The 24,531-nt window shown below is 42.8% G+C and overlaps 1 protein-coding gene across 3 annotated transcripts in view; it reads left to right on the top strand.

The window, feature by feature from the left end:
* LOC144818798 (phospholipid-transporting ATPase ABCA1-like) overlaps nucleotides 1-24,531 on the top strand; it is a 3,252,877-nt gene that overhangs the window by 640,920 nt on the left and 2,587,426 nt on the right. The gene's annotated exons all lie outside the window — the stretch shown is intronic.

Genomic DNA, 24,531 nt, shown 5'->3' with positions numbered 1-24,531 from the left:
GCAAAAAGCATTTAATCGTTATCTGTTTCGCGCACATTCATTGTTTTTCTCAAATACATGTTCATTACTGCAGAGTTATGAAATCAATTTAATAAAACCGTGTATCTTTCTTTAAGCTCTGTACGCACTCTGTATTGTTTGCTATATTTCAAAATGCCGTAATGTTTACGACTTATGTCAACCACTCGTTCACCTTATGGTATGGTCCAGCTCTAACGCTTGGTTATTTTATACGTGAACAGCGTTCTTTAACATGAATTGTGTACTTTCACGAATAACTATTCAAAAACACGCGGCGTCTAATCATTCATCACTCTGCGTGTGCTTGAAGTTTGTCACGGATACATGCTAATTTATTTAGCCCCACAAAGTGGGGTCGGGTCTCACATATTGTGCTCAGTACACGCTACGTTTTTTATATATCTCAATGTGCCACCTTATTTTCGACTTTTTTAGTATAAGTTACATGGACTACTCATATTTAGATGTTATACTGTGAGCCACCCAATCACACATATTTTTAAAAAATGACCTCAAGGTCTTCAGTTACGCTATTCCTCAGGGGATCAGAGAAAGTTTCTCAGTGTCCTGCAATAAGCAAAGTGGGACCCGGTTAATTACTTATCTCTATTCGCCCGGCGTGCATGGCGTCCTCGTGTTGCTCTTCTCACCGGCAGTTAGGGATTTCCTTGCTGGTGCTTGCTCTGCCCCTGGAAGTCAGGGGAGAGTTGGTTTCTGGTCCTTTTCTATTTTGAGTTTCAATAGACCATTGAAGAAAGACTGTGCTATTCTTAATGTGTGTTATATATGCTTTGTGTTCGGAGTGAACGTTAATAAAACGTAAATATTCCTCTAGAGACAGTGATTAATATTAAAATACATACAGTCATTTTTGTTTAGAAAAGTGAGATGTGCCTACGTACTAGAAATTTGATTTTCATGAAAAATGTTAAACTAGGTAAGTGTGAAGGTGATATTTTACCAAATTCTGATTTTTCTTCATTACTGATTTTTACTAATGCTATTTGGACCAGGTATTCTCTGATTGGCTTTCTTTTTGAATATTGTGTGGACCCTTTAACAATTCTTGTCTCTATTTCATATTTTTCGGGGGTCCATTTTTTGGATTTGCCATATATATCAATAGAGTTGGTCCCAGGGTACGTCGTCATTTAATCCTTCACTACTGGTTTTTAGACGGTCCACCCATCTCTGTTCTCATTCAAATACGATTTGTTCAGCTGTGTGTTTTTTTAGAGTAGGCATTTCAATGATTGTCCACTTCATGTCATCAGCTGTGTGATTCAAATCCAAATAGTGTTTATTCATCTTTGTAGTCACCTTCTTTGTTCTGATATTACTCCTATGTTCTCCTATTCTCACTTTTGCCTTGCGGCAAGTCATCCCAATATATCTGAGACCGCATGGGTACGTAATCAAATAAATTACGTGGGTAGAATTGCAATTTGTATGTTGGCGTTGTGTCCAGATCAAGTTTTCGGATAGTGAGAGAGTTTTTGTAGCTGTTGTTAAAGGACATATTGTACATGCTCCACATGGATAGTGTCCCGTTACTGGGTTCATATTCCAGACTCTCCTAATAACTTCCGACTCCATCTTCATTTGTGGTCGTGTATGGACAAATAGGTCTTTCAGGTTGTTTGTCCTGCAGTTCGCGAAACTTTGTCTGGGCCAATTTAACTTTCCTGATGTTATAATTTTCCAATTTTGGTTGATCATCTTTTTTACTGTATTCGTGGCCCCATTGTAAGTCGTGACACATGTAGTTAGATTTTCTGCGGGATCTTTCAGGGTGGTTTCCAAAAGACTCTCACGTGGCTGATGTCTAGCTCTTTTTTGACATCTGCGTATAGTTTTCATAGGGTAATCTCTCTTCTTTAATTTCTCAGAGATTCCTTGCTTGAGTCTTGTAATCTCCAGTTTACTGTAGTTTTGTTTAAGCCTAAGAAATTGGCTATACAGCAAATTATCTTTCAAGGGTCTTGGATGACAACTTTTATATGATAGCAGGCTATTCTTTGCCGTCGGCTTGTAGTAGGTTTTTGTATGAATCTTGTCTTTCTCTACATATAGGGTGATGTCTAGGAAATCCAATTTTTTGTTGTCCACTGTAAATGTGAACTTGAGGCAACCATCTCTAGTGTTCAGCCAGTTGATGAATTCTTGTAGATTCTCGACCATTTTTCTTCCAGATGACAATAATGTCATCTATAAAGCGTTTCCAGAATAAAATTTGAGGGAAGAAGAGATTGTCGTTGTTCAGGACATCTTGCATTTCAAAATAACTGAAATACAGTCTGGCTACCAAAGGCGCAAAAGCGCGCCCCATGGAAGTACCATGACTTTGCACAAATAGTGTTCCATTGTAGTCGAAAAAGTTCTAAGTCAATGCTATTCTGCAACACTCTAAGACAAAATGTCTAGGTGTTTTATGTTGCCATGCCTCTGAGAATAAGATGTTTTCTAAGGTTTCCAGGGTTTTTTGTTGAGGCAGGCTGGTGTAGAGGCTTTCTACATCTAACCCAACTAAGAGCATTTCTTCCTCGTTATAAGTTACATCTAGAAGTTGGTTCAATAGGTCTCTAGTATCCTTCAAATACGTTGTTGTTTTTTGTACCAGAGGTTTCAGAAACTGGTCCGCAGATTGAGACAGAGGTTTGAGGATTGAACCTACTCCCGATACGATGGGTCGTCCTGGAGATGGAGACTTATTTTTGTGTGTTTTTGGTAAAGAATAAAAATCGTGTGTTCTCGGCAATTAAAAACTCTGCTTCATGACTTGTGATCCACAAGTTCGTTTCTGCTTCACTGAGCATTATCTTAATGGTATTTTGTAGTCGTGGAGTCGGGTCAACCGTGATCTTGTAGAACTTAGTATCAGAGAGGAGTTTTAAGCATTGTTGGCCATATCCTTCTCTATTTAGGAAGACGATCCCGCCCCCCTTTGTCGGTGAGTTTAATGATAATATCGTCATCCTTTCTTAATTCATCCAACGCTCTTTGTTCTTCTTTCGTTATGTTGAAAAAAGGTTTTTTTATCTTCAATTCAATTTCACTCGCCTCCTTCATGATAGCCTGTTTGAATGTTTGGATTTCAATGGGTACCATGCTGGTGGGGGGATTGAATGTAGATTTCCTCTTTAAAGTAGTGTCACTTTCTTGTCTCAAGTCATCCTTCTCACTAAAAAAGGCTTTGAGTTTCAATTTTCTGCAAAACTCTGATAGTTCACATTTCAATTTAAAGGTGTCTAAGGTGGGGGTGGGTACACATCCTAAGCCTTTATTCAGGACCTTTGTTTGATTGTCAGTAAGCACTTTGTCTGTTAGGTTCACTATTAGTGAATCGCTGAGCTGGGTCCCGGTTTCTCTTTCGACATGCTGCGATTCGTTACTTTTAGTTGTTGTTTGTGCCATGTAACTCCTCTTCGTCTTCTGGCCCCTCCCTAAAAAAGGCGGCTGTTGAGTGTTCTGGTGTCCCATCATTTGTGGACCCATCATTTGTGCTGGGGTTGGCATGCCCTGATTGTAAGGATTTCCCCAATTTTGAAAGTTTGGTATAAAAGATTGAAAATATGGCATTTGGTGATTGTTATAATTAGGTCGTTGCCATCTATTAGTTCTTCGGCGTGATTGATTTCTAAATTGATTGCGGCCTATAATCATCTTCGCTCCACTCTGAATTGTCTGAGGAATTGCCTCCTGTGGATTCATTAACTCTTTGTTGATCAGGTACATTGTAGTCTTCTTTTGAATAAGGGTGCATTTTTTCTTGTTTGAAGCGCTTCAGATCTTTTCCTGACTTCTGTATTGTACTTTGAGTAATAAAATCTCTTGTTTCTTCCATTTCTTTGTTTATTTCTTCTAACCTTTTTTTGTAAACTGAGATTTGCACTGTTTTTAGTTTTGCTTCACTTATTCGAATCTTCACTAATAAGGCTTCTGACATGAGTTAACATCTTTATGGGTGTGGTGATTAGCAGATATATCTCTCAATGGTACATGTGCAATAAAGTACAAAAATAAAAGGCAACGTATGTGACATTTCTTGAATATAAAGAAGTATACATATCACTCATTGATTGCATAAGTAACTGTATAGATAACTGTATACTTGTATTAGTGATTTTATAACACTAAGTATGAGTAACTGTCTATATAAATAAATGGAGTGCTGTTTGTATAAGTGTTAGGGGTAGTGTTTTAGGGTTTAGGGTAGTGTAGTGGCGTTTGTGTAGTGAACAGGTTGTGCTGGGGATAGATTTAGGGTTTAAAGTAGTGCAAAGGTCTTTGTCTAGAGTAGGGGGACGTGTTGGAGGTACATTTAGCATTTATGGTAGTACACTGCTGTTTGTGTAGTGTTGGGGGTTGTGCTGACGGTAGTGTTGAAAGGGTTTAGGATAGTCCAGTAGTGTTCGTCTACTGTAGTGGGTAGTGTTTTAGGGTTTAGAGTAGTGCAATAGTGTTTATGTACTGTAGACGTTCATGTTGGGGATAGTGTTTAGAGTTTACAATAGTGTAGTGTTGTTTGTAAAGTGTGGGGGTTGTGCTGGGGGTATCTATTAACATTACACTATCTCCACACTAAGCACAATTGTCAGTAGTAACCACCAAAAAATTATTCCAGATGAAGTTATCAACAGAATGCTAGGAAAATGTTTATCAATATTAAATGCTTCTAATCAAGTAAAATTCAAATCACCACATACAGTGTGCCACAAATGGTATTACCACAACAGTAAGTCTCCCCAACTTAGATTTAAAGTGCATAAACATGTTTCATGTGACAGACCCATAGGCCAACACTACAGCTTCCACATGCTTCAACACCCTCCACATACTCAGCAAGACCTTCAAATAGACCCACCCCGAATTAAAGAAGACCATCACCCAAGCACTCATAACCAGCAGGCTGGACTACGGGAACATCCTCTATGTCGGAATCAACAAATCTCTACTCCACAAACTTCAGACTGTCCAGAACAACGCAGCCAGACTTATCCTCAGGATCCCATGACAAGACCACATTACTCAGCATAAACGAGAACTGCTCTTGCTCTCCGTCGAAAAAACAGTGACCTTCAACTGCTCACACACACCTATAAAGCCCTCCATAACTCCGGACTCCAATACCTCAATCTCCTTCTACACCCACAAAAGAAACCTCCACTCCTCTGACCAGGCCTTGACTGAAATCCTCTGTATTTACATAACCCGACAGGAGGCACACCCTTCTCGTACATCATGGCCAAGACCTGGAAAGAACTCCCCCTCAGCATCAGATGAACACCCACACTGAAAGCATTCAGGAAGAGCCATAACACCTACCTTTTTGAATGACCAAAGCTGCACAAATCCCCCCCCCCCCACATTCTCCCCCAGCGCCTGGAAACCCTCACATGTGAATAGTGAGCTCTATACATCCCTAATTGATTAATTTATATGCCACCACAGTTTGTGTTTGAGTGTTATGAACAGGCCCTGCCATTGCTTTGGCTGTCTGTAACTCTTAAGGGTGGTGAAATGAGCAGTACTACCTTCTTTAATATACACAGACTCTCTGAGATTGGTTTGGTTTGGCTTCACCTCTGAGAGCTACTTTCAGGGTGCTGGAGAGCTACCAGTAGCTCCCGAGCTCCGGGTTGGAGACCCCTGGTATGTCTAATGAGTGGGGAATTGTAGGCCTGAAGCACAAATGTGAAGGTGGTTACACCACTACATGCATAATGCTTAGGAGTTTGAAGCACTGGATACTCTAAAGCCTGGCTTACTGCAAGAGTATATGTACTTATGTAACTGCAAACACATACACCAATCAAATCAATCTCTCTAAATTTTTCCAAATGGACACTGATTCATAGTGTTATTCTACACAAATAACAGTATCCCTTGCAGTGTATAAAGAAAGATTAAAAATATTCGATAAATAAATGTATTAAAACTCGTAGTAATGGAATTAAATAAATGAATACTCGGATATAAATTAGAATACTCAAAGTTTAACAGAGAGTATCTTCTGCATGGGATGTAGGGAAAATAGGGGTTTGGGGTAATGACGAATATCAAAAATAGTTTCACAAAAAAAGGGAAGTTACTAGAAAAATAAGTCGAAAAAAAAGTCACCTATAGAAATGCTTTAATAAGAAAAACAAGTTTAAATAAAGTATTTTAGAAATTATACGAAAGTTAAAGAGTATGGAAAGAGGCACGTTTACATAAACACAATGACGCACTAAAACAGTGCAAATGAGAACACCTGTCAACTGAAAAACGTGACTTAAAAGTGGGAGCAGCAATAAATTGATCCCATAGACTGGTAAGTAACCAAAAAGTATATAAACCACACCCGTGGGATAATTAGTTTCGTTTCAGAGAATCAATACGGGTGCAGAAACTACGAGCAAGGTAATGATTCGGGACTGCGGAAGCATCTAGACAATATCTTTCATTTCCTCAGAGGGAACATATTGTTAATGTATATTTAAAAGTACATAAAACATTATGTCCCTCCAGAGGAGTTGGATGAATTTCAACGGAGGAAGGAAAGAATATCGAAGAGAGGTAAATCATCTTAATGGGTATATGTGTTATATATTTAAAAAAGAAAGCTAAAATATTTAAATGATTATAGAACGTGGTATGATTACGTTTAAATAGAATATAATAACGAGTTCACTAAAGAACCATTACAAGAAATATAGGTTATTTAAGGAATTACTATGTGCAAAGTAATGATTAGGAGCGAAGTCATAATCTTCAATTTATCTTTCATTTCCAGAGAGGGATCATATTGTTAATATATATTTTAATTTATATATAACTTTATGATCCTAGAACTGGAGTTGGATGATTTACAGCCGAAAATTTCATACATTAAAAAATCATATTTTTTTAGTATGCACGTATTTCTTAATTATTGAAAAATGTACTAATAAACTGTTGACGAAACAACGAAATACTTTGGAATAAAAAAGAATACTCTTTATCTTGTAGAGTGAAAATGGGCTAAAAGTATTTATATTAAGTAGTGTTTTCCCAATTTTCACTCGTGAAGAACAGGAGGATTATCTTCGCAAGCACTTTTTTTGAAAAAAATTAATATAATTGTGGCTTCAAATGTTAATAATTCTTTCCATTTTTAAAAATGATTGTTAAATGTAATAATGACAGGAAATGTACATAAAAAAAGAAAGATGAAGTAGTGAGGGAGTGTTTGTCGTAGCACTTCTATTCTACTTTATCTGAAAGTAAAAAAAGCCCAAACATTTATAAAAAGATGATGGGGCAACACCTATATAATGTAAACATAAGGAATGAGTGCTTATGATAAAATAAAATTAATGTGGTCCAACGCATGTTACCAATGAATGTAAAAGAATTTTTGCATTTCACCCATATGATGAATATAAAAGACTCAATAAAAATATTTTGAAAACATGAGCATTTTTCTTTCAAGGATGGTTTGAAGAATTATACATTTTATAGAAGAACATAGTACTCCACGCTAAAGGAGAAAAGTCAGCACAATTATGATAGAATATAAAATAGAATAATATTTTTAAATACCTTTACAGTCAACAAACTCATAAGCACAGTACACAGCTTAAGTTAAAAACACCCTACCACAACTAGTTTTTGAAACGGATAGTAAAATAAAGTGCGTCACAAAATGGGCTACGTACATGGTGAATGTATAGTAATGTCACATAGAAAAACAAGCCAATCAACATTAGGATCAGGAAGGTAGACTTAACCACACAACAGCCAATCAAATGTTTTTCAAAATCTGCCCAAGGAAAGGATTAGGTCGCTAATACGTCTACTTACAATGCTTCACAACCAATCAAAAAGAGGTGTAGAAAGTTTCTGTTTTTAACATACGAGCAAATCAGATAACCTTCCAAGTATACGCAGCAAGAGGCAATTATTAAAGATGACTTGCTATCGCAAGACCCCGAAAGACTTCTTCCAGAATAAGTACGCACTTTACTACCAGACACCAATTAATGATCATCCGGGCTCTCAAGCCTAAACACGTCACAAATTATCTCTTGTTACTTTCTCTTCTTCCACGTTCACCATGAAAGTGCGTGTCTCCTTCTCCTTTATATTCTTTCTTTTTCGTAGTAATTGTTACTCATGCACTATCCTGCAAATACCCCACCGATGCAACCCCCTGGATTTGCAATAGTAATTGTTACTCATACACTATCCAGCACATACCAACAGATACACCACCTTGGGGTTGTTATATTTCTTTTTTACTGATACACTCTCCAGGACATTCCGTACAGATGCACCCCACTGGTGTTAGAATAGTAATTGTTACCACTGCACTAACCTGCAGTTACCCTAATGATGCACTTTACTCTCTATTTCAAAAACCAAACCAGATTTACAACACCCTTGCACCACTTTCGCGTCACTTTTCCCGTCTTAAAAGTTATGCAATAGTAATGCAATGAACTTGAAAATCTACCCCTATACACATTACAAGCAAAACAAGTACACAACTCATTCACTTCTTTATCGATCACAATTAGGCAGTGTTGTTTCACGATTCACAATGAACTTCAATAAATACTTATTTACAAAGACAGAGTTAAAATTGTTGTCGCTTTAACGCTTTAACACCTGCAAAGTACCAAAAAACTCACCAAAAATGGACTTCAAAATCCTTTGTTAACTTATTGGAAGATTTTCTCAACATGTTTCCTATACAAGACTGAGAGCCACCACCCGAGGCAATAACATAAATGGTTATGGGGGGCTCCAATGCCCCCCACAACAAAATTAAAAGTGTGGGGACCTCAACGACCCCCCTCAATCCCCGGGAACCACCACTCCCGGGATTTAGTGTATTCTGCGAGGCAGACTGCGTTACCCTATGCCTGGAGCACTTGAAGGTCCTGGAGACCGCCACACCCCAGGGCCGGCTTCTGCAGTGTCCAGGGGTGCCTACCCCTGGGACACAATAATTTCAAAAAGGGGGTGGTGATGGACAGAGTATCTGAGTTAATCAGAACACTCCTACCCAGTCAACAGATCAGGGCAAGTTTTAGCCACCACAAGTGTGGCAGGGTATACTCAGATGTGAGTCCCTTGCTCACTGCACCATTAGGATTCAAGCAAGCCGGGCCGAAGATGGCTGCAATGCCAGAATCCGGTCCCCGGAAGCTTGTTTCCTTTCCAGTAAAGAATTGGCTTGGTAGTTTGGTCTGCCCTGTTCCCATGATGCACTGGGCCAGGGTCAGACTAATTTGCATGTAGCCAGGTTCTGAGCTGGGATGGTGCAGTGAGCTAAAAAACGGTGATGGATCAAGCCCTGATCTTTTGACTGGGTAGGAGTGTTCTGTTTAATTCAGATACTCTGTCCATCACCACCCCCACTTTTTGAATCGTTTTAGCCACCACAAGTGTGGCAGGGTATACTCAGATGTGAGTCCCTTGCTCACTGCACCATTAGGATTCAAGCAAGCCGGGCCGAAGACGGCTGCAATGCCAGAAACCGGTCCCCGGAAGCTTGTTTCCTTTCCAGTAAAGAATTGGCTTGGTAGTTTGGTCTGCCCTGTTCCCATGATGCACTGGGCCAGGGTCAGACTAATTTGCATGTAGCCAGGTTCTGAGCTGGGATGGTGCAGTGAGCTAAAAAACGGTGATGGATCAAGCCCTGATCTTTTGACTGGGTAGGAGTGTTCTGTTTAATTCAGATACTCTGTCCATCACCACCCCCACTTTTTGAATTGTACCCCTGGGACACTGCTGTTTGCTATGAAAGGGCGTGAGTCTCGCGCCTTCTGCCATCTCATAGCAAACTTAGTTTGCATTTTGAAAAACACAACAGTGAAATCTGTTCTCACTTTCAAAATCCAAACCAAATTTCCACATAAAAGATAGCATCTCCCCATGCGGAAAAGCAATGCCAGCTCCCGAAGAACACGAGAAGCCGGCGGGACCGTGGAGGCATTGTGGCTCCCCCCATGGTCCCCAAAATTGTTTATAAGACCCTGGGAATATAAAAAATTACCGATAGGGGCTATTTTTTTCGGTAAAATTAAAAGTTGCGCACCCAGCTCTGTGCGACCCCCTGGTGTGCACCGCTGGATGCACGACTCATAATCTGTAGGGTGCGCGACTCCAGCGCCTTTGGTGCACAACTTCTACGCGTTTGGGAGCCGGCATTGCTTTTCCACATGGAGACCTACTAACATGCAGCTCCCCATGTGGAAAAGCAATCTCATTTACATTTTGAAAGAGAGAACAGATTTCCTTGCTATGGGAGGGCGGGATGGGCACCCCAGGACACTGCAAAAACCGGCCCTCCCACAATACATAAAGCCCCGGGAGCGGTGGTCTTCGGGGCTTTGGACACCTTGCCGCCCCCAACCATTTTTTTTTAGCCCCGGCAGTGCGGCCCCCTGGTGTGCACGAGCTGCATGCACAACTCATATTCTGTAGGGCAGGACCAGCGCTAGGCATGGGCCACGTGGGCAGCTTCCCAGGGCCTCGCTCTCAGCCCACCTTGCACTTAGGGTCCAGGGGAGCCCCCCACCTCCCTGGCCCTCTCAGGGATGGTGTCTGGAGGCCTAGGGGAGGGAGATGCTTCCCCTAGTCTCAATTGCAAGGAGACCCATTCAGAGACACTTTTGGAGGCCCATTGTACAGGATTTTAGCGCCCACACAGTGTTCACTCTCAGCCCACAAGTAATTCTTATACCTATCAGGCTAGAGGTGTGAGAATTGCTTGTGGGCTGATAGTTAAAATAATAGGGGCGCTAAAATCCTGTACAATGGGCCTCCTGCGGTGTCTCTGAATGCTTTGCAAGGGGTCACTTCAATAAATTAGAGGGGCCACGGGCATTCCCTTTTGGCCCAGGGCCTCGCAAATCATAGAACCGTTCCTTCTGTAGAATGCACAAATCCAGCGCCTATGGTGCACAACTTCTACACGTTTGGGAGCCACCGTTGCTTTTCCACATAGGGAGCTACTAACATGCAGCTCTCCATGTAGAAAATCAATGTTATTCAGATATTGATGAGGAGAAGTGTGGCTCACCGATTAGAGCGGCAGACCCTGAGGCAGAGATCTGGCCCGGGACCAGGGTTCAATTCCCGATGCGGCAGGGTCTTGGGCTCAATGTCCACGGACTCGATAATTCTCGCCTAGGTGCCTACTCTAATCATGGGTTCCACTCTGCAACTCTGGGCAATAGCTTGCTTAATCTCCACAACGACACGAAAGCGCTAGGATGCCTGGCCTCACCTTGGAGGTGCCCAGTAAGGGGGCATCACACAGGGAAAGCCAGGAAGGGTTCCACAGCGGTATACCGTGCCAAGATACCTTTCAGGTGATAGTGCGCTTTACAAGTATACACACATTTACATTTACATTTACATATTGAAAGAGAGAACAGATTTCCTTGCTATGGGAGGGCGGGATGGGCACCCCTGGACACTGCAAGAGCCGGCCCTCCCACAATACATAATGCCACGGGGAGTGGTGCTCCTCGGGGCTTTGGACACCTTATTGCCCCCCCCAACCATTTTTTTTGTAGCCCCGGGGGTAATGGGGCCCTCAAGTGCTCCAGGAAGGGGGCCACGCAGTCCCCCTCCCACAATACATAAAGCCCCAAGGAGTGGTGGTCCCCGGGGCTTTGGAGTCCTTACAGCCCCCCAACCATTTTTTTTGTAGCCCCGGGAGGTGACGATCCCCGGGGCTGGAGGGCTCCTCTGGGCCCCCCATAAAATTAAATAATTTTGCACCTGGTATTTAGCCACCCCGAGGTCTAATTATAAGGACCCCCCATAAAATATAATAATGTTGCCTCCGGTATTTACCCCCCCCCCGGGGGCTAGTTATGAAAAAAGCTCTGTTTTATTTTATTAAATTTACGGCACAGTCCGCGCACCCTACAGGCACCTGCCGTTTAAAAAAATAAATGAAATGTGGTCCCTGGGGGTCCTTCTGGGACCCCCTAAGCAGGTCTAGAGGGTAACATTATATCTATCCTGCCTCATTTTTCCGTTTTGCGCACATATTCCACTGACTTCCTCAGCCTCGCTTCTACCGAGGCAAAAAATGGCTGCCAACAGTTCCTGGTTTCGAATGTTTACAACTGCTTGACAGCCAATTAGCATTGAGCGCATGATCGGGACGGTGCACTTATGCTACGATGCCAATCCTCGCACAATCCGCGGATCCACCACGCCCATAGATATATAAATTACTTTAACCGTAATTTTCTCAGGAACTACTGAACAGATTAACACCATTTAAGCAAAAGGCACAAGTCTGAACTGAGGACTACCTCTTTGCCAAATTTGGTGTAATTCCGGTCAGCCGTTCGGGCTGAAGCTGTGGCTAAAGGTCCTATGGAAAATTGCATGGGGAAGACACGTTGCGGGACCCCCTTTTTTCTCGGCCCCAGCTTGACCAATCTCTCCCAAACCTTCAGGGAAGGAGCGGAGCTGAGCTCGCCAAACGTTTGGAAAATTGCGAGAAGATTCATCAATCGGCGCCAAAGTTATTGGCAATAGAATGTTGCGAATTTCCTATGGATAATAGGTCCTAACTATAACTACCCACTGGCGACCGCCAGTAGGTAATATATATATATATATATATATATATATATATATATATATATATATATATGTATATATATATATATATAAATATATATATATACACACACACACACGCACACACACACACACACACATAAGGTCAGTGAGTAATACACAACAAGTCAGGCCCGCTCTGTCAAGAGAGTAGCGTCTTTGAAGCCATTATCCCAGGTCAGAAAATCCCTGTACATGTACCATAGCTAGTAAGAAAATAACACCGCACATGAATCAGAAAAATAGTCTAAACAGGGAACTCTTCCATGTTTAGACTGTTCCCTGTTCCCAATTTAGACTGTTCTCTGTTCTTTTTTTTAGACTATGTTGCTGATTCATGTATGGTGTTATTTGCAGTACTAGCTACGTATGCACCCTTAATTCCTGCCCCTATTTCATAGCCCCACTGCACCGATCATCCCCAAACTTTCCATGACACGCAGAACCTACTTTGACACTTTTTGGGGAAAATGTCTTGCAGATTGGTCAAACGACGCCAGTGTCAAGCTCTGCAATGGGGTGTTTGGTTCCCAGTAGAGGACAAATGTGAAACCATTGCTTGTGCAGGCCACACAACTAATGGCCCAAAGGATGGTCGTTTCCAAGATAGGTGGTGTAGTGGAAGCACCTAGGATTCGTAGTTGAGCTAAGTGACTGACCCTGGGGAGATGTGAGTGGGAGTGATGGACTCCCCAGATTCCAGATTCCAGATAGGGTTAGCAGTGGACCCTGATGTATCAGGGTAGGGTAGGTGACTGCACAAGGAAGAGTAAGGATATCATCCTAGAAAGCTGCTGGTTGGAAACTGAGGTGGTGGCTGGGGAAGTGCCTGGCTGAGTAACCACTGAGTTGCATGCTGTGGGGCCATACCCTACAAAAAGTGGGCAAGAAGCCACATCTGTTAGAGATTGTGCTCTGAGCTGTCAAAGTGGGACAGGTTGAGGATATTCTGCCTGGTGTACTTTAGGTGTGCCAGCCTTGCTGTGCTTCGCTGGCACCCATTAAGGTGGCAGTTAGGGGGTGAATACTCCAACAAAGGCACAGAATTTGGGTCTTCCGGCAGTTGTACAACCAGGAAGACAGGCGAGGCTTAACTTAAGTGAAGGGACTGTGTGATTCAGAAGGGTTTGAGCAGCAATTTATGTCACGGACTGTCACTCTGAGATGCAGGGAAGGAGATTGCGGAGGACTTGTTCAAAAGACTTCTAATGGGTGCACTGTGGGTGTGGTGGAACTTGAAAGTGTTGACCGCCTGGGTCATTTCTCAACTTCCAAGGCAGGGATCTTTAGAGTCTCTAGACGGTCTCCTGAGACACTGCTGAGAGACCGAGAAGGGCCAATGAAAGTTGGTCTGGATGAAGCTGACCCAGGGCTCGCAGGCTCTCCTAAGGCACTTCTAGGGGTGCAGTTCATCCCTCACGAGAAGGATGCATAGACCCTGTTCTAGCTGCAAAGAACAAAGATAGAGTTCTAGGTTTATGGGGTAGTTTCTATGTGGAGCTACCAACAGGAGTGTGCTGCAGGGGATAGAAGCAAAAGACACACAAGCTGTCCTGGCTGATGAGGGCTGAAAGCCCAAAACCGGTCCTAGGATGCTTGTTTCCAGTCCAGAGAGGACCTGGCCTGGCAGCACGGGCTGGACTGGTCCCATTGGGCACAGGGTCAAGACTGATTTGAATATGGCTGGGTCCAAACTGGAATGGCATGGTGAGAAAAAAGACAATGGATTTAGGCCCAGATCTCTGTACTGGGGTGAATGTATGACATTGTTCTGCATTCTTTCCATCAATTGTTCTTTTTGCATTTATCACCCCGAATGAGACGGGTATGCCCAGATGTGGGTCCCGGGCTCTCCATGCCACAGGAGTCAAGCTATCCTAGCTGATGAGGGCTGAAATCCTGAAACCGGTCCTAGGATGCTTGTTTCCCGTCCAGGGAGGACCTGGCCTGGCAGTTCGGGCTGGGCGGTTCCCATTGGGTGCAGGGTCAAGGCTGATTTGCATATGGCTAGGTCCAAACTGGAATTTCATGGTGAGCAAAAATACGATGGATTTAGACCCAAATCTCTGTACTGGGCTGAATTTATGACATTGTTCTGCATTCTGTTCATCAATTGTTCTTTTTGCAGGGCATAGATGTCACGATACCTCTGCTCTAGCAGCTTGAGTGGGGAAGGGAGGATGCAACTGGACCTACAGAGTACTTTTCTGTGGAACTGAGAAGAGCTTGTCACTGAGATCCTGCTCGGCTTGCTTGTGGCAGTGCTGAGGTTTATCGGGGTCATAGTCCGCAGGCCCATTCCTCTTTTTGGAGGCTTGCCTTTGTAGAACTACAACCCCAAGAGGGCCTCTATGTACCAGCTCGTCTCCCAAGAGAAACCGCAAGACAAATACCATGAAAGCCAACACAGTCTCGGCTTGCATTTCCGAAGTCTTGCTTTGTTTTAATAGCATAGGCTATGAAAAGTAGGACGATTCTGTAGCATGTGCAATACATCCATGCTTGATTTCGGAAGGTGAATGAGCAATTAACAAGCCAGTAAATGTTAGATTTACCCTGTGGCATTTGCTGTACATTTAAAGACAGAGGGCAAATGTCAGTGTAGTACTGACAATTTGATGTTTTTTCTTTGAACTTGCAGCTTGACATATAACTTTCTTCGACTGCAGAGAGGATTTTGAGAAGTGAAGCACTTGGCAAGCTTGCTGGTGTAAAGAAAAGGCTGTAGGATGTAATTTTTTTCAAACACACAACAAAATGTAAAAAACTATAAATATACTGTCCAAATCTTTCAAATGTATTAGCAATCATGAATACACAAAATAGTCAGTTTTTCTTTAATTCAAAGTGTGATGGAAACAATTATTTTAATAGGATAAGAAGAAATCCATTACTTGTTGTGCAAACGCCAAATATTTGCTACAACTCAATTTCACACATTCTAAGTTGTGTGCTATAAAGCTTTATCTGTGAAATGTCTGTACAAATAAGTGCCCATTTCAATGGAGAATGTGCTGCCTATAAATGACAGTGTGCTACCACATCATGCTTCAATACTATTATGTGTGACAGTGTGATCATAAGCACACCTCCAGCTACATATCAGACCTATACAACTCTCTAGCTGAATAGAAGTGGTTGATTTTCTACACTCTGTCTTTGTGTGGCACTTGTACTTTTCAAAATATGCATGAGTTTAGTGACGTAGCATTGATGGCAACACTCCCAAGATGAACTTTTTTCCAGCACCACTGTTTGAAAGAAGTTGTTTTAAAAGGAGAGCGAGCGAGGCCATAGATGCCTTTTTCTCCCTCCTCTTATTTAAAGATGTGCATCAGCCGATGTTTTTTGTCCACATGGGAAGATTGACCTACATACTTCTAACCTGTTTCCTTTAGGCTCAAAATATATTTCTGCAATTTCTAAGCACTAAAAGTATACTTAAGTAATGAATAAGTTGAAAATGAGAATGGGGAACAAGACCAAGTCTCATTTCACTACCAGGCTTTTAGGAAAGCAGAAACTATGTCACTCGCTTTTTTTTCCCTTGAGATCACGCTTGTTGTTGGGTTTATGACCTGGAAATCATCTAAACCTTCCTTCCTGAGATCACTCTTAAAATAGCCGCAACGGGATTACTGCTCTCAGGCAATAGAAAGAAGACCTCCCTGCATCTTGCACAGAGCTCTCAAAATAGCTGCAGCAATTTAACCTAGACAAAGGACTGCCATTCTGTGACTCCTTTTTATAAACTATAATAAAAAAGGTCTTCATTCTGAAACTACTTGCATCCTCCACTGTGATCTCAAAATGGCCGCAGCATATTAACATAGAAAAGGGACTGTCACTCTGAGACTCATTTACCAAAATAGAAAAAGTACTACGCTCTGAGTCTCTTTAACTAAAACCAAAAAAGGACTACTTGGACTGCCATTTTTAGACTTTCTACCTGAAACTGAAAAAGAACTACATTACAAGGCCCTACGCTAACCAGTTAACAATATAGCCTTCTCAGACTACTTTATTCCTATCACAACATTATTTACCCTCTCCTCGCTGAGCGCAGCCCTCCTTCAGCCTCTATACCCTCCCCCCGTAAGGGCAGCATCCCTCACTACCCTGTCTCCTATCCCTCCATTAAGGTCAGTTTCCACAAAAAGCGAGAAATAGTTGCGTTAGTTCCTGTGCATAACAAAACAATGCACCAGAATGGACTACAAAGTCAATAGCATTCTTCATGAAGTCTGAAGATTGTAAAGGTGCTTTCATCATACCATCTAGTAACTCGCAAGGATCTCTAACAGGGAAGCACTTCAGCTCAGGTATCGATTTTGACAGGTCTTCATACAACTTTTTTATATACGGAGCTTATTCACTGCAAATACAAACAATATCACTCCAGTCTATGTTGAACTTGGTAAGAACTTTTTGCAGCACCAATCCAAGTAACACTGCGCTCCATGTTTTCCTAAAGTCTTGTGTCATGTTTTCACCACTCTCCCAGATGCTTGGTGACAGCATTGTTTTCCCATATACTTGTCACTACACCTTACTTTGAATGTTTAACGCCGGGGGTGTTTGGCAATTCATATTGACTTGTTTTCCTCAATCTCTGTCTGTGGGTGAATGAGATGGTATATATTGGGAAAGATTCCTATGAAACCAGCTGTTTTACCTATCAGTGAAAGAATCAGACATAGCCAGCATATCAAGTATGATTTCGATATTTACTGATTCTCTACAGTTTATAAAATAATTAAATAAGACCTAAAACATGGGTCTAAATCCTGCATCTTTAGACCAAAGACCACAAAACTGAAAAAAACAAAAGGAAGAAGAAACAATATTTTAGTAACATTCCCAAACAACAATACACATACAGAATAATGTTAGCCAAGTCTTTCTTGCTGCTACCTTGTATGACAAAGATACATTTTACTGACCCCTTCAAGAAGAAATAAAAATTACTATTTCACTCTCCTTTTTTCTTTCTTTGAATTGCATTTAGTTTGTGGTAAGGGATATTTACCCTTTGGTAGGGTTTTATCAGTTATTATAATTTTGAACCTAAAACAGGATAGCCTACTTATCAGATTTTTAATGTTTTTGATTTTACATGTTGATATTGGAACCAGCCTTCCAATCAGTGGAAAGTAGTTACTATTACCTTCTTAGACAACCTGGAGGGCACTAGTGGACTGGTTAACCTTGCCCTGCTCTTTCCAACACATCATCCACTAGAGTGCCCTGCCAATGTGGTGGCGAAGGTGGATCCAGGCCTGACATTGGTAATATTTCCCTGGAGGATTTGATTGATAGCTATGGGGTAAATGCCTTCCATTGTAGACTGATATTGTAGAATTTAGGTTTGCCAACACTTTTGGGAAAATACACATTCTCTACCAAACAATCATTTATGTTACCTACAGTACCCCTGTAGGGATGGATTCATGTACAAGATTGTACCCAAGCCAACGGAAATGCAATGGTGATTTCATATTTTGAATCTAATATCAAAATCAACCAAACTGCTTTTCAAGACACAGTCCACTGGACACTTTTGAGATCCATTTATGGCAATATTAAACTATCAGTATTTACTTTGTGGTACAAGACCAAATATTAGGACATAACTATTCTTCCTCTTTGCATATAAATATAATAGCCGTAGTTTTGAGTACCTCAACAATTGTCTCTTTATTATCCAGCAATATAATACGAGAAGGTGTTAGCTTATCTCCTCAAGCAGTTCTGTGTTATCACTTGCTATACTGCTTGAGAATATCCATGCTTCCTTGTCATAAAGAATTGATATTTGAGTAATTCTCCAGTGAATTCATAAATTTTTTTTATTAGTGTTATAGTGCCAATCTTACTTTAATCCACAAATGCACTCTCTCATTAGCTGGTCCTGACAATATGTGTGGATAGCAAAAGGGTAGTACAAGGGCCTTATTTCCATTCCAAGCTGTGGTGAATTACTGTAAATTCTGAAATGTACATGCCCATTTTATCTACCACTGAAAAATGAAGAAAGATTTGTATAGCAGCTGAGCTTTCCGGTATTGCATATTCGATATTATGATTTTATGAATGAGAAACACTCTTCTTTTTTTTTTTTTTTTTTTTTAAAGGACCTTTATTGTTTCAGCAGGAAATTACAAACATGGGCCTACAACCAATGTCGGCCGGCCGCTAATCAAGTCGGAAATAGAGCAACACATTATAAAAAGACAGTGGTACAGAAATCAAGATCTAAAGAGCGCCCAGGATAGAACACACGCATAAACATACAATGTGAAAACAAGGATCAAAGAAGGTCCATTTTACAACAAATAAAAATAAAAATAAAATCAATGCCGTACAGTCATATACGCTCCTACGATAGCGAACGAAAAGCGGAGAGCCCGCCAGCAGTGCAAATGCATTCAAAGTAAAGGGGGATAGGGCCTTTGGGTCAGGATAATTATAAAAAACACACACAGTTCGGCGCAAGCCATGCCCCATCCCTCAGGCGAAACACACTGTAGGAAACATAAAAGACGTCGACATCGAAAAGGGAAAGACAAAGGGCCATAAAGACAAAGAAAGGACAAATTAACAATCCCATCCCCCTACCCCCCACCCTGCACCCCTGCAGAAGGTTACGGCCTACCCCCCCCAGCAGCGTGCCTGTCGCCCTAATTAAGAAACCAGAAATATAGAGAAGAAGAGAGAAAAAAGAAGAAAAAAGGTTGGAGAAGGACCATCGACCCGGCCACCCGCCCCCCCCCCCACACCGCGTGCAATAATCATCAAACAACAATGGTAGAAGGACTACGAAAAAAGTAATCATGTATAACACAATCAATTGTATCCCCACTGAGTGTCTCTTAAAGCACCGTCAGACAACAATAAGTCCCACCTTGTCCCAAAAGATCTCACCCCTGGCCTCTTCTATCCATAGTACCAATGTATACCTCGCTCTCAATCGCCATACAAAATAGCATAAAGGGTTCAAATGTTCCAGGAAGATCGGGAAGTGTCATCGCTCCATAGGACGTTAGCCACCAGTTCCCCGCCGAAGACGTATGGCGGAAATCCGTTCGTATCAACATCAACACCGATAACAACCTCCAGTCCGAACACAATTTCGCCAGCCATGGAAAAGGGATCACACAATGCGGCAATCGCCGAAACACCGCCGGGGCAGTCCAAGACACGGATCAACGTCGTTCTGTCACTCGCCAAGCAGACAAGGGCCCCAATGAGTCAATCGCACGTGCGACAGGTGTACCCACAGCAGTTTCATGAACCATGGCTGTTAGTGAATCCACGGACTTAAACATGGCTGAGGCATTCGTCAGTGACACAGAGGCGGGCAGGCCGGCGTCTACACGAGAATGAACCAAGCTTACGTGGAACGGCGGAACAATAATGACGGCCATCCTCCTTCCCAGCTCCCGGGCCTTCCGGATCAGGGTCATTTGCAGGGTTGTTAATGCAGCCAGTACGTCTCTGAACGTGGGCCCTTTCTCATGATGCCAACCCCGGGGACTCTCTCGTATAGCGGTTCCGTTGCCCGGATGAAGGGTGCGGAAAACGGTGCCATCCGCCATCTTAGCCGTTACGGCCTCCTCCTTCTCCATCTCACCGCGGGACCGGGCCCCACACCGGGGTGCAACAGGAGTCACAGGAGGACCCCAAAGATCAAAGCAAGCATCGCAACGGAGGGTCACCAAAGGGCTAAAGAAATTCACTGCCGCACCCCGGGAGGCACTCGGCAGCTCCGGGAGAAGTTGTCAATGTTCCGGAATCACACCGAGGGGGGGCCAAGGATCATGGTTTCCCTCCGGTTCTGCTGTATCGTACTTCCCGCGGAGCAATCTGCTATCCGGAGGAGGTCGGCACTGTCGCCTTTGGCCAGCAGATCTCAGGTTTCCTCCGACCGACTCCCCTCCGCAGCCGGAGGCCGCCGTTGTTGCAGTCGCGGCCGGACACTCCACTCACTCGAGATCCCGGTCCAGGCACAATGAAGGCCACCAAACAGTCGGGGGCATTTCTTCGGATCTACCGCATGGAGAAGCCTCAGGAGTAGACGGTAAGTGAACGATGTCCTTCACCTACTTAGAAATGCAATTATTTCACCGGATAATTGCCAGGATAGACGTGCGGGGCGAGAGGGCTCACGGAGCCGAGCGTTTATGCAGCTATCTCGATCGCCATCTTGGCTCCTCCTCCCAGAAACACTCTTCTTATTCAAAGTAAAGATATGTTTGTAATACAAAGGAGCAGATTGTACTCACCTGATACGTGATTTGATATTACTCGAGTGTGCAATTAGTCTAACAATTGCATTGATGGGAAATCCTTTCTTGTTTTCTGTGCTATGTAGATTTTATTAGCATTGCCCTAAATGACTCGTCACATTGAAAATCATTTTTTTTCGGAACAGAAACTGGGAACAGGGGCTCTAACAATCTCCTCAATCTCCTCCTTGAACATCCATTAAGTAAAACATGAGAACCTTGGACAGTATTAACTATCAGGAACTGAGATGTCCGTTGCCTTTGTGGTTGTTGGTAACACGCTATAGCAACTCAGGCTCAAAGTGCCCCAGCACAAAGGAAGAGACGAACAGTGTCATATTTTTGCATATATAGCACCATTCTGCTGTCTCCTTCTCATACAATGCAGCAACATAACCATGGATGCCTGGGCTGTGCTTTTTGACAAATGTGTAAATGCTCCCCAGAGAGTATATTTACCAAGTGCAATGACAAGCCACTTTACGGGTTTGATGACTGAAGCCGACATATTTTAAGGTGTTTTCAGAAGGAATTGGAGTTGGAGATGAACAGCCGGAAGTTTGCAAGGCATTCCAGTGCTTTTTGGCAAGGTAAGTGTTGGACCTGGCATCTTTTGGCATGATTTCCCTGACTTTTTGCTTTCTGGCCTCCTGTTTTTCACTTCATTTTTGCTGGCTTTAGGAGTGAGGACTTTACTACTGCTGACAAGTGCTAAAGTGCATGTGGTCTTATCTAAAATGGGATGACAATTGTTTAATCTATGATTGGTATTTTTGGTTCACTTATAAGTCCCTAGTGAAGCGGTATACCATATACCCAGTGCCTGTAAACCAAATGCTATTAGTGGACCTGCAGCAGGGATTGGGCCACCCACATAAGTGGCCTTTCAAGCCTGACTAAGGTCTGCCACTGCAGGGCCTGTGGGCATAGTCTACTGCCACCTTGACTTGCATTTCCAACTACCTGCCAAGCGTTAAACTCGCTTTTTACTTGACATAGGTCACCCCTAATGTAGGCCCGAGGTAGCCCTGAGAGCAGGGTGATGTGTAAGTAAAAGGTATGACATGAACTTATCTGTTTTACATGTCCTGATAGTGACAACCACCCAAATTCGTTTTTACTACTGTGAGGCATGCTCCTCTGATAGGCTAACATTAAGAACTCCTTAAATTCCCTTTTTTTAAGTACCATTCCTGAATGCAGAGAAGTAGTAGCTTTATGTTTTATAACTTTGGACTGGTAATGACAAATCCTTTTTATTGGTAAAGTTGAATTATGAATTACTAGTCTAGAAATTCCACTTTTAGAAAGTGGACATTCCTCTGCTCCTAGCTCTCTTGTGTGCCTTACAGCCTGTCTTCAATACACATCTGTGGTGGGGTGACAGCTACACTTTGTGCATTTCCTCTAAACAGCCACAAGTGCACGACGCTCAGCTGCGCCTGCATTCATCTGCACACTGATGGGTCTTCCTGGGCAAAAGGGAGGGGAGGAGCTGACACATATGCCTGAATAGGTAGTGGCCTGGCCTCACACAAAACACTGATTTAACCCCCACTGATAGTCTGGCAGACAGAGCTGGACTAAAAGGAGATGTGTGTACCACAAATGATTTGCTGTTTGGTCACCTCCACTTCAAGTACACATTTGGGTATTGGGTCTATGATCCCCTCTCACTAGTTCACTTTGGGGACCTAAGGAGACTCTGCCCAAAAAGAAGCTGTGCTACAGAAGGGTCTGGCATTTTACTAACTGCTTTGCTGGGTTGACCTACTGCCTGTGATTGCTAGGCTAGAAGAGGGACTGACACTTTGCTACCTGTTCTGCTGTGTTGGCCTACTTCCTCCTGCCTCTGACCTGGGCAATGAGAAGGACTGACCCTGTTCTCTATCACCTTTTGCAATCTACGTGACTCCAAGGGCTTGTTGGCTTGCCCCCTGTTCAGGAAATCTCAGGACCATCAAAGATTTAATTCGCACAAATGACTGCTGCTAGGTTCTGTGAATCCAGAGTCTGACTCTGTCTGTCTTGCCCAAAACCAGTCTTTTGCCTTCGCAGAGTGTAGGCAGCTGCTTTTAGGCATCCACACGTATCTGCCCTTTTGAGAGCAGACCCTTGTGTTAGTCGACTTCATCAATGCCTGAAGGCAGTCCAGTGCAACTCTGCGCATTCTACATGCATCAAGGAAAGACAGAGCCCTGATCCTAAGGCTGACGGCATGCTGTAATCCAGAGAGAAAGCTACTGTGCACTCCAGGACTCACGATGTCCCTGCTGCCCTCCAATGCTCTCATGGGAGGCCCAAATGGAGTGAGTAGATCAGTCTCCCACAAACCTGACATTACACTTTCACTGTGATAACTTTGGAAGCATTGCTTTGCGCTGACCTGTGGAGAAAATCTGTTTCTGATCCACAGTGTGGATGGCTAACATTTCCCCAGTGTAACCATAAAGAACCTCCTGAAAGCTCAATGGCTCATTCAGCATTGTACATTCTTGAAGTATTCGTAGCTTGTGATAATTTAAATGAATTCTTATAGTGTGAATCTTCTTTTGAAGAGTAAAAGAGATGCTTTTGTTAATATTGATAAAATTGATGGCAATGTTTATAATGATACAATCATATGCAAGAATGAAATTGCATCTCTATTATCGAATTCACCCGTCATGAACTCTCCACCAAACCCCATCTCAGAAATACGTTGTCAGGCAAGCTCTGCGACCTAGGCCTGAACTTACTGATTAACAGGTCACATGTGTGAACAGGAAATTCAGGCCAATCCCCCAGATAAGTGCAGCAACACCACAATGGTCTAGGGCGATTGACCCCAATAAAGCACCCACGGCGGAAGGGGTGCACGCTTTCCTAATAACACCATACAGTCAGATGCCACAAGAAATAAGGAGCACACAGGCAATCAGGACACAGCACACGCAGTGATCACATGCCCCTCATGCTGGACTTTTGGACACATTACCCACTGAGCCCCATTGTGTCCATGCAAGGTCGAGACCCACCAACATGTATTGCCATTTTTCATTTTAACACATAACAGTGGTGTATCACATTTTCTAGTCTGAACAATTCTGAATTTTACTATCATTTTACACCATTATTGATCTCATGTAATAACACCTTGCTTTAATGAAGGTGTATGTGGACCTCGCAGCAGTAAAATGGATCCATATTCAAGAGAGATTGAAGTGCCAATTATGTGACAGGGATTTGAAAAGATTGTCATAATAAAAAAAAAGAAACTCAAATAAACAGATTGACCTTGCACATTCAAATAAGTCAGTCCAAAACAGGTTACTAGCTCTCAACATTAGTGGGCAGCGGTCTCCAATTATCAGGGGTGTAGGTGTGCAGGACAGGGGCTTGGGGGTTCCCTCCTAGTTGTCCTGTATGCAAGGTAGGGGGTCTACTCTTCTCCTGTCACCTCTACAGGGTGGCACAGTAAGTCCAGAGTTCAGAGCTTCCCCAGTCACCCCGCAGCTGTCTCTTCTTTTTGGTCCCTTGGTGATCCAACCACTTCGTCCTCCAGTGGGTCATAGCTCTCCCTTGGTTCCTCTCCGGGGCCACTCTCAGGGTGCTCTCATGTTAC

The sequence above is a fragment of the Lissotriton helveticus genome, chromosome 2_1 (genome assembly GCF_964261635.1).
Source record: "Lissotriton helveticus chromosome 2_1, aLisHel1.1, whole genome shotgun sequence".
NCBI lineage: Eukaryota > Metazoa > Chordata > Amphibia > Caudata > Salamandridae > Lissotriton > Lissotriton helveticus.
The sequence above is the reverse complement of the archived record's forward strand: the minus strand, read 5'-3'. Positions and strand labels throughout refer to the sequence as shown.